Source organism: Heptranchias perlo, unplaced genomic scaffold (assembly GCF_035084215.1).
Source record: "Heptranchias perlo isolate sHepPer1 unplaced genomic scaffold, sHepPer1.hap1 HAP1_SCAFFOLD_443, whole genome shotgun sequence".
NCBI classification, from domain to species: domain Eukaryota; kingdom Metazoa; phylum Chordata; class Chondrichthyes; order Hexanchiformes; family Hexanchidae; genus Heptranchias; species Heptranchias perlo.
Genome location: NW_027139457.1, coordinates 85,001 through 92,781, shown reverse-complemented (window position 1 = coordinate 92,781; position 7,781 = coordinate 85,001).

The window sequence follows — 7,781 nt, the reverse complement described above, 5'->3', positions numbered from 1 at the left end:
CTTGTCAACCTTTTCCCCTTTTGGACTTCGCCGCCGCACTTTGCTTTTGCCTTCTGGTTAAACATTTCTCCCCTTTTAATCCTTTTTCCCACTTTTGGTTCACCAGTTCACCCAGCTTCTGGTTCACCATTTCCCCTTTGGGACTTAAGTCTCTGAGCATTCTTTTGGGATTCTGGTTAACCATTTGCCACTTTTTAAAAAATGTTGCTGCTTTTGTTTAATGCTTTCCCTGCTTTCTGGTCAACCTTTTCCTCTTTCCGACTTCATCGCCGCACCTTGTTTACGACATCCGGTTAAACATTTCTCCCCTTTCAATCCTTTTTGCCACTTTTGGTTAAGCAGTTCAACCAGCTTCTGGTTAACCATTTGCCCCTTCTTACTGAATTTTTCTGCTTTTGTTTAATCATTTCCCTGCTTTATGGTCAACCTTTTCCCCTTTAGGACTTCGCCGCCGCACTTTGCTTTCGCCTTCTGGTTAATCATTTCACAACATTTTAATCCTTTTTCCCACTTTTGGTTAAACAGTTCACCCAGCTTCTGGTTAACCATTTGCCCCTTTGGGACTTAAGTCTCTGAGCATTATTTTGGGATTCTGGTTAACCATTTGCCACTTTTTAAAAAATGTTGCCGCTTTTGTTTAATCGTTTCCCTGCTTTCTGGTCAACCTTTTCTCCTTTAGGACTTCGCCGCCGCACTTTGCTTTCGCCTTCTGGTTAATCATTTCACCCCTTTTAATCCTTTTTCCCACTTTTGGTTAAACAGTTCACCCAGCTTCTGGTTAACCATTTGCCCCTTTGGGACTTAAGTCTCTGAGCATTCTTTTGGGATTCTGGTTCACCATTTGTCCCTTTTTAAAAGATATTGCTGCTTCTGTTTAATCCTTTCCCTGCTTTGCGGTCAACCTTTTCCTCTTTCAGACTTCATCGCCGCGCATTGTTTTCGACATCTGGTTCAACATTTCTCCCCTTTTAATCCTCTTTCCCACTTTTGGTTAAGCAGTTCACCCAACTTCTGGTTAACCATTTGCCCCTTTTTACTGAATTTTTCTGCTTTGGTTTAATCATTTCCCTGCTTTATGGTCAACCTTTTCCCCTTTAGGACTTTGACGCGGCACATTGCTTTCGCCTTCTGGTTAATCATTTCACCCCTTTTAATCCTTTTTCCCACTTTTGGTTAAACAGTTCACCCAGCTACTGGTTAACCATTTCCCCTTTGGCACTTAAGTCTCTGAGCATTCTTTTGGGATTCTGGTAAACCATTTGTCCCTTTTTAAAAAATGCTGCTGCTTTTGTTTAATGCTTGCCCTGCTTTGCGGTCGATCATTTCACCCCTTTTAATCCATTTTTGCCACTTTGGGTTAAACAGTTCACACAACTTCTGGTTCACCATTTCACATTTCGGAACTTTTATTCCCACCATTACTTTGGGCTTCTGGTTCATCATTTCACGCTGTTTTACAAATCTTTGCCGCTTCACTTTTAATCCACAAACCGTGGCTCGCTTTCGGGTGGGGGGGGGGTAGCGGGTTTGGGCCGGGCACTCGACATCCCGGTGTGCGACCGGGTTCGTTCTGGTACCGCTCGGTGCCCCTCGTCCTGCTCTTGCCGCGGAAGCAAACCAGACGACCGTCGGTCTCACGCCCGAGGGGAGAGGAGGCGGAAAGCGGTTTGCAGCCTTTCGCTGTACCTCCGGCGGGCAGCGCCGCACCTCCGAGTGCTCGGTACCGTTCGCTGCGCCTCGTCCGGCCGCACGCAGCGAGCCAAACCCGGAGGAAATCGGCCTGTGCCTTCTCGAGATATGGGCCTCCGGGTGGGACGGACAAACCGGGGCCCCGAGCTCGCTTTCGGCGGCCCGGCACTCGACTTCCCGGTGTCCGAACGTGATCCTTCCGGTACCCTTCGGTGCCCCTTGCCCGACTCCAGCTCCCGTGCTGAAGCGGAGTCGGTCGGCCTGACGGCCGCCGAGTTAGCCAGCGGAAAGCGGTGCGCAGCCTTTCGCTTGCAGCTCCGGCGGGCAGCGCCGCACCTCCGGCTGCTCAGTGCCGTCCGCTGCTCCCCTTCCGGCTGCACGCAGCGAACCATACCCGGAGGAAATCGGCCTCGGCCTTCCGGAGATATGGGCCTGCGAGTGGGACCAATAAATCGGTGCACATTTCCGGCTCGGTTTCCGGCCTCGGCACTATCAGTTCACGCCGTCCGACCGACGTCGTTCTGGCACGGTTCCGTTGCTCCTTGATCCGGTCCAGCCACGGTAATCAGCCGAAGATGGTGGGGGGGGGGACACATTGCCCGCCGAGTTAGCCGGAGGAAATCGGCCTCGGACTTCCTCAGATATCAGCCTCCGGGTGGGACAGACAAACCGGGGACCCGAGCACGCTTTCGGCGGCCCGCTGGTCGACTTCCCGGTGTGCGACCGGGTTCGTTCCGGTACCGTTCGCTGCCCCTCGTCCTGCTCTAGCCGCGGAGACAAACCCGACGACCGTCGGTCTCACGCCCGCGGAGGGAGGTGGCGGAAAGTGGTTTGCAGCCTTTCGCTGTACCTCCGGCGGGCAGCGCCCGACCTCCGAGTGCTCGGTACCGTCCGCTGCGCCTGGTCCTGCCGCACACAACGAGCCATACCCGGTGGAAATCGGCCTGTGCCTTCCAGAGATATGGGCCTCCGGGTGGGACGGACAAACCGGGGCCCCGTGCTCGCTTTCGGCGGCCCGCTAGTCGACTTCCCGGTGTGCGACCGGGTTCCTTCCGGTACCGTTCGCTGCCCCTCGTCCTGCTCTAGCCGCGGAAACAAACCCGACGACCGTCGGTCTCACGCCCGCGGAGGGAGGCGGCGGAAAGTGGTTTGCAGCCTTTCGCTGTACCTCCGGCGGGCAGCGCCCGACCTCCGAGTGCTCGGTACCGTCCGCTGCGCCTGGTCCGGCCGCACGCAACGAGCCATACCCGGAGGAAATCGGCCTGTGCCTTCCGGAGATATGGGCCTCCGGGTGGGACGGACAAACCGGGGCCCCGAGCGGTGGCACCCTGCTCGCTTTCGGCGGCCCGGCACTCGACTTCCCGGTGTGCGAACGTCATCGTTCCGGTACCCTTCGGTGCCCCTTGCCCCACTCTAGCTCCGGTGCTAAAGCGGAGTCGGTCGGTCTCACGGACGCCGAGTTAGCAGGCGGAAAGGGGTGCGCAGCCTTTCGCTGTCACTCCGGCGGGCAGCACCGCACCTCCGAGTGCTCGGTACCGAACGCTGCGCCTCCTCCTGCCGCACGCAACGAGCCATACCCGGAGGAAATCGGCCTCGGCGTTCCGGAGTTATCCGCCTCCGAGTGGGCCTGACCAAGCGGGGTGAACTGGAAATCATTAACCAACGTACTTCCATGTTTTCACCCGCAGAGGGCAGCACTCTCTTCTCCGTTTTAAACTGGGCCGACCCGGCTCCGTTTCGAGACCCGGCACTCGACTTCCCGGTGTGCGACCGGGTTCGTTCCGGTACCGTTCGCTGCCCCTCGTCCTGCTCTAGCCGCGGAACTAAACCCGACGACCGTCGGTCTCACGCCCGCGGAGGGAGGCGGCGGAAAGTGGTTTGCAGCCTTTCGCTGTACCTCCGGCGGGCAGCGCCCGACCTCCGAGTGCTCGGTACCGTCCGCTGCGCCTGGTCCGGCCGCACACAACGAGCCATACCCGGAGGAAATCGGCCTGTGCCTTCCGGAGATATGGGCCTCCGGGTGGGACGGACAAACCGGGGCCCCGAGCGGTGGCACCCTGCTCGCTTTCGGCGGCCCGGCACTCGACTTCCCGGTGTGCGAACGTCATCGTTCCGGTACCCTTCGGTGCCCCTTGCCCCACTCTAGCTCCGGTGCTAAAGCGGAGTCGGTCGGTCTCACGGACGCCGAGTTAGCAGGCGGAAAGGGGTGCGCAGCCTTTCGCTGTCACTCCGGCGGGCAGCACCGCACCTCCGAGTGCTCGGTACCGAACGCTGCGCCTCCTCCTGCCGCACGCAACGAGCCATACCCGGAGGAAATCGGCCTCGGCGTTCCGGAGTTATCCGCCTCCGAGTGGGCCTGACCAAGCGGGGTGAACTGGAAATCATTAACCAACGTACTTCCATGTTTTCACCCGCAGAGGGCAGCACTCTCTTCTCCGTTTTAAACTGGGCCGACCCGGCTCCGTTTCGAGACCCGGCACTCGACTTCCCGGTGTGCGACCGGGTTCGTTCCGGTACCGTTCGCTGCCCCTCGTCCTGCTCTAGCCGCGGAACTAAACCCGACGACCGTCGGTCTCACGCCCGCGGAGGGAGGCGGCGGAAAGTGGTTTGCAGCCTTTCGCTGTACCTCCGGCGGGCAGCGCCCGACCTCCGAGTGCTCGGTACCGTCCGCTGCGCCTGGTCCGGCCGCACACAACGAGCCATACCCGGTGGAAATCGGCCTGTGCCTTCCGGAGATATGGGCCTCCGGGTGGGACGGACAAACCGGGGCCCCGAGCGGTGGCACCCTGCTCGCTTTCAGCGGCCCGGCACTCGACTTCCCGGTGTGCGAACGTCATCCTTCCGGTACTCAACCGTGCCCCTTGCCCCACTCTAGCTCCGGCGGTAAAGCGAAGTCGGTCGGTCTCACGGACGCCGAGTTAGCAGGCGGAAAGCGGTGCGCAGCCTTTCGCTGTCACTCCGGCGGGCTGCACCGCATCTCCGAGTGCTCGGTACCGTACGCTGCGCCGCCTCCTGCCGCACGCAACGAGCCATACCCGGAGGAAATCGGCCTCGGCGTTCCGGAGTTATCCGCCTCCGAGTGGGCCTGACCAAGCGGGGTGAACTGGAAATCATTAACCAACGTACTTCCAGGTTTTCACCCGCAGAGGGCAGCACTCTATTCTCCGTTTTAAATTGGGCCGACCCGGCTCCGTTTCGAGACCCGGCACTCGACTTCCCGGTGTGCGAACGTGATCGTTCCGGTACCCAACCGTGCCTCTTGCCCCACTCTAGCTCCGGCGGTAAAGCGAAGTCGGTCGGTCTCACGGACGCCGAGTTAGCAGGCGGAAAGCGGTGCGCAGCCTTTCGCTGTCACTCCGGCGGGCAGCATCGCACCTCCCAGTGCTCGGTACCGTACGCTGCGCCGCCTCCTGCCGCACGCAACGAGCCATACCCGGAGGAAATCGGCCTCGGCCTTCCTGAGATATCAGCCTCCGAGTGGGCCCGACGAGTCGGTGGCACCCTGCTCGCTTTCAGCGGCCCGGCACTCGACTTCCCGGTATGCGAACGTGATCGTTCCGGTACCCAAACGTGCCCCTTGCCCCACTCTAGCTCCGGCGCTAAAGCGGAGTCGGTCGGTCTCACGGACGCCGAGTTACCAGGCGGAAAGCGGTGCGCAGCCTTTCGCTGTCACTCCGGCGGGCAGCATCGCACCTCCGAGTGCTCGGTACCGTACGCTGCGCCTCCTCCTGCCGCACGCAACAAGCCATACCCGGAGGAAATCGGCCTCGGCCTTCCTGAGATATCAGCCTCCGAGTTGGCCCGACGAGTCGGTGGCACCCTGCTCGCTTTCAGCGGCCCGGCACTCGACTTCCCGGTATGCGAACGTGATCGTTCCGGTACCCTTCGGTGCCCCTTGCCCCACTCTAGCTCCGGTGCTAAAGCGGAGTCGGTCGGTCTCACGGACGCCGAGTTAGCAGGCGGAAAGCGGTGCGCAGCCTTTCGCTGTCACTCCGGCGGGCAGCACCGCACCTCCGAGTGCTCGGTACCGTACGCTGCGCCTCCTCCTGCCGCACGCAACGAGCCATACCCGGAGGAAATCGGCCTCGGCGTTCCGGAGTTATCCGCCTCCGAGTGGGCCTGACCAAGCGGGGTGAACTGGAAATCATTAACCAACGTACTTCCAGGTTTTCACCCGCAGAGGGCAGCACTCTCTTCTCCGTTTTAAACTGGGCCGACCCGGCTCCGTTTCGAGACCCGGCACTCGACTTCCCGGTGTGCGACCGAGTTCGTTCCGGTACCGTTCGCTGCCCCTCGTCCTGCTCGAGCCGCGGAACCAAACCCGATGACCGTCGGTCTCACGCCCGCGGAGGGAGGCGGCGGAAAGTGGTTTGCAGCCTTTCGCTGTACCTCCGGCGGGCAGCGCCGGACCTCCGAGTGCTCGGTACCGTCCGCTGCGCCTGGTCCGGCCGCATACAACGAGCCATACCCGGAGGAAATCGGCCTGTGCCTTCCGGAGATATGGGCCTCCGGGTGGGACGGACAAACCGGGGCCCCGAGCGGTGGCACCCTGCTCGCTTTCAGCGGCCCGGCACTCGACTTCACGGTGTGCGAACGTGATCGTTCCGGTACCCAACGGTGCCCCTTGCCCCACTCTAGCTCCGGCGGTAAAGCGGAGTCGGTCGGTCTCACAGACGCCGAGTTACCAGGCGGAAAGCGGTGCGCAGCCTTTCGCTGTCACTCCGGCGGGCAGCACCGCACCTCCGAGTGCTCGGTACCGTACGCTGCGCCTCCTCCTGCCGCACGCAACGAGCCATACCCGGAGGAAATCGGCCTCGGCGTTCCGGAGTTATCCGCCTCCGAGTGGGCCTGACCAAGCGGGGTGAACTGGAAATCATTAACCAACGTACTTCCAGGTTTTCACCCGCAGAGGGCAGCACTCTATTCTCCGTTTTAAATTGGGCCGACCCGGCTCCGTTTCGAGACCCGGCACTCGACTTCCCGGTGTGCGAACGTGATCGTTCCAGTACCCAACGGTGCCCCTTGCCCCACTCTAGCTCCGGCGGTAAAGCGGAGTCGGTCGGTCTCACAGACGCCGAGTTACCAGGCGGAAAGTGGTTTGCAGCCTTTCGCTGTACCTCCGGCGGGCAGCGCCCGACCTCCGAGTGCTCGGTACCGTCCGCTGCGCCTGGTCCGGCCGCACACAACGAGCCATACCCGGTGGAAATCGGCCTGTGCCTTCCGGAGATATGGGCCTCCGGGTGGGACGGACAAACCGGGGCCCCGAGCGGTGGCACCCTGCTCGCTTTCAGCGGCCCGGCACTCGACTTCCCGGTATGCGAACGTGATCGTTCCGGTACCCAAACGTGCCCCTTGCCCCACTCTAGCTCCGGCGCTAAAGCGGAGTCGGTCGGTCTCACGGACGCCGAGTTACCAGGCGGAAAGCGGTGCGCAGCCTTTCGCTGTCACTCCGGCGGGCAGCACCGCACCTCCGAGTGCTCGGTACCGTACGCTGCGCCTCCCCCTGCCGCACGCAACGAGCCATACCCGGAGGAAATCGGCCTCGGCCTTCCTCAGATATCAGCCTCCAAACGGGCGTCACAAATCAGGGCACATGGTCAGCTGCAAAGCAGCGTCATTACAACCTCTCACTGCACCCCACACGACATTCCGCTTGCCTGCCTGCCGCTGCCTACTCTCACCAGCGAAACAAAGTCAGGATAACACCCCAATGCAAGCAGCTCCCTTCCGGCCAACCAACCCACACCAATCCCCTTGCCTGCCTCCCACAAATTCCACCAGCGAGGCAAAGTCAAAATCAACCCACAATAAACGCACTCCACAACGGCCATCGACCGCTATACACCCCCTTGGGCGACTATTAAGCCCGAGAACACTAACTGTAACCAACCGCAGTGAAAAGTTGAAGTGGCAACTCATTAACCAAATTTATATTTGGCAACTGATTAACCAACTTTACATTTGGCAACTCATTAACCAACTGCATTGGTGACAACTCATTGACTGACAGGTTGATGAGTTCTCCAGGGCCCCACATGCCTCCTGCCGAATTAAAAGCTCACCCTCCCGGGCACTACCCCACAATCACCCCC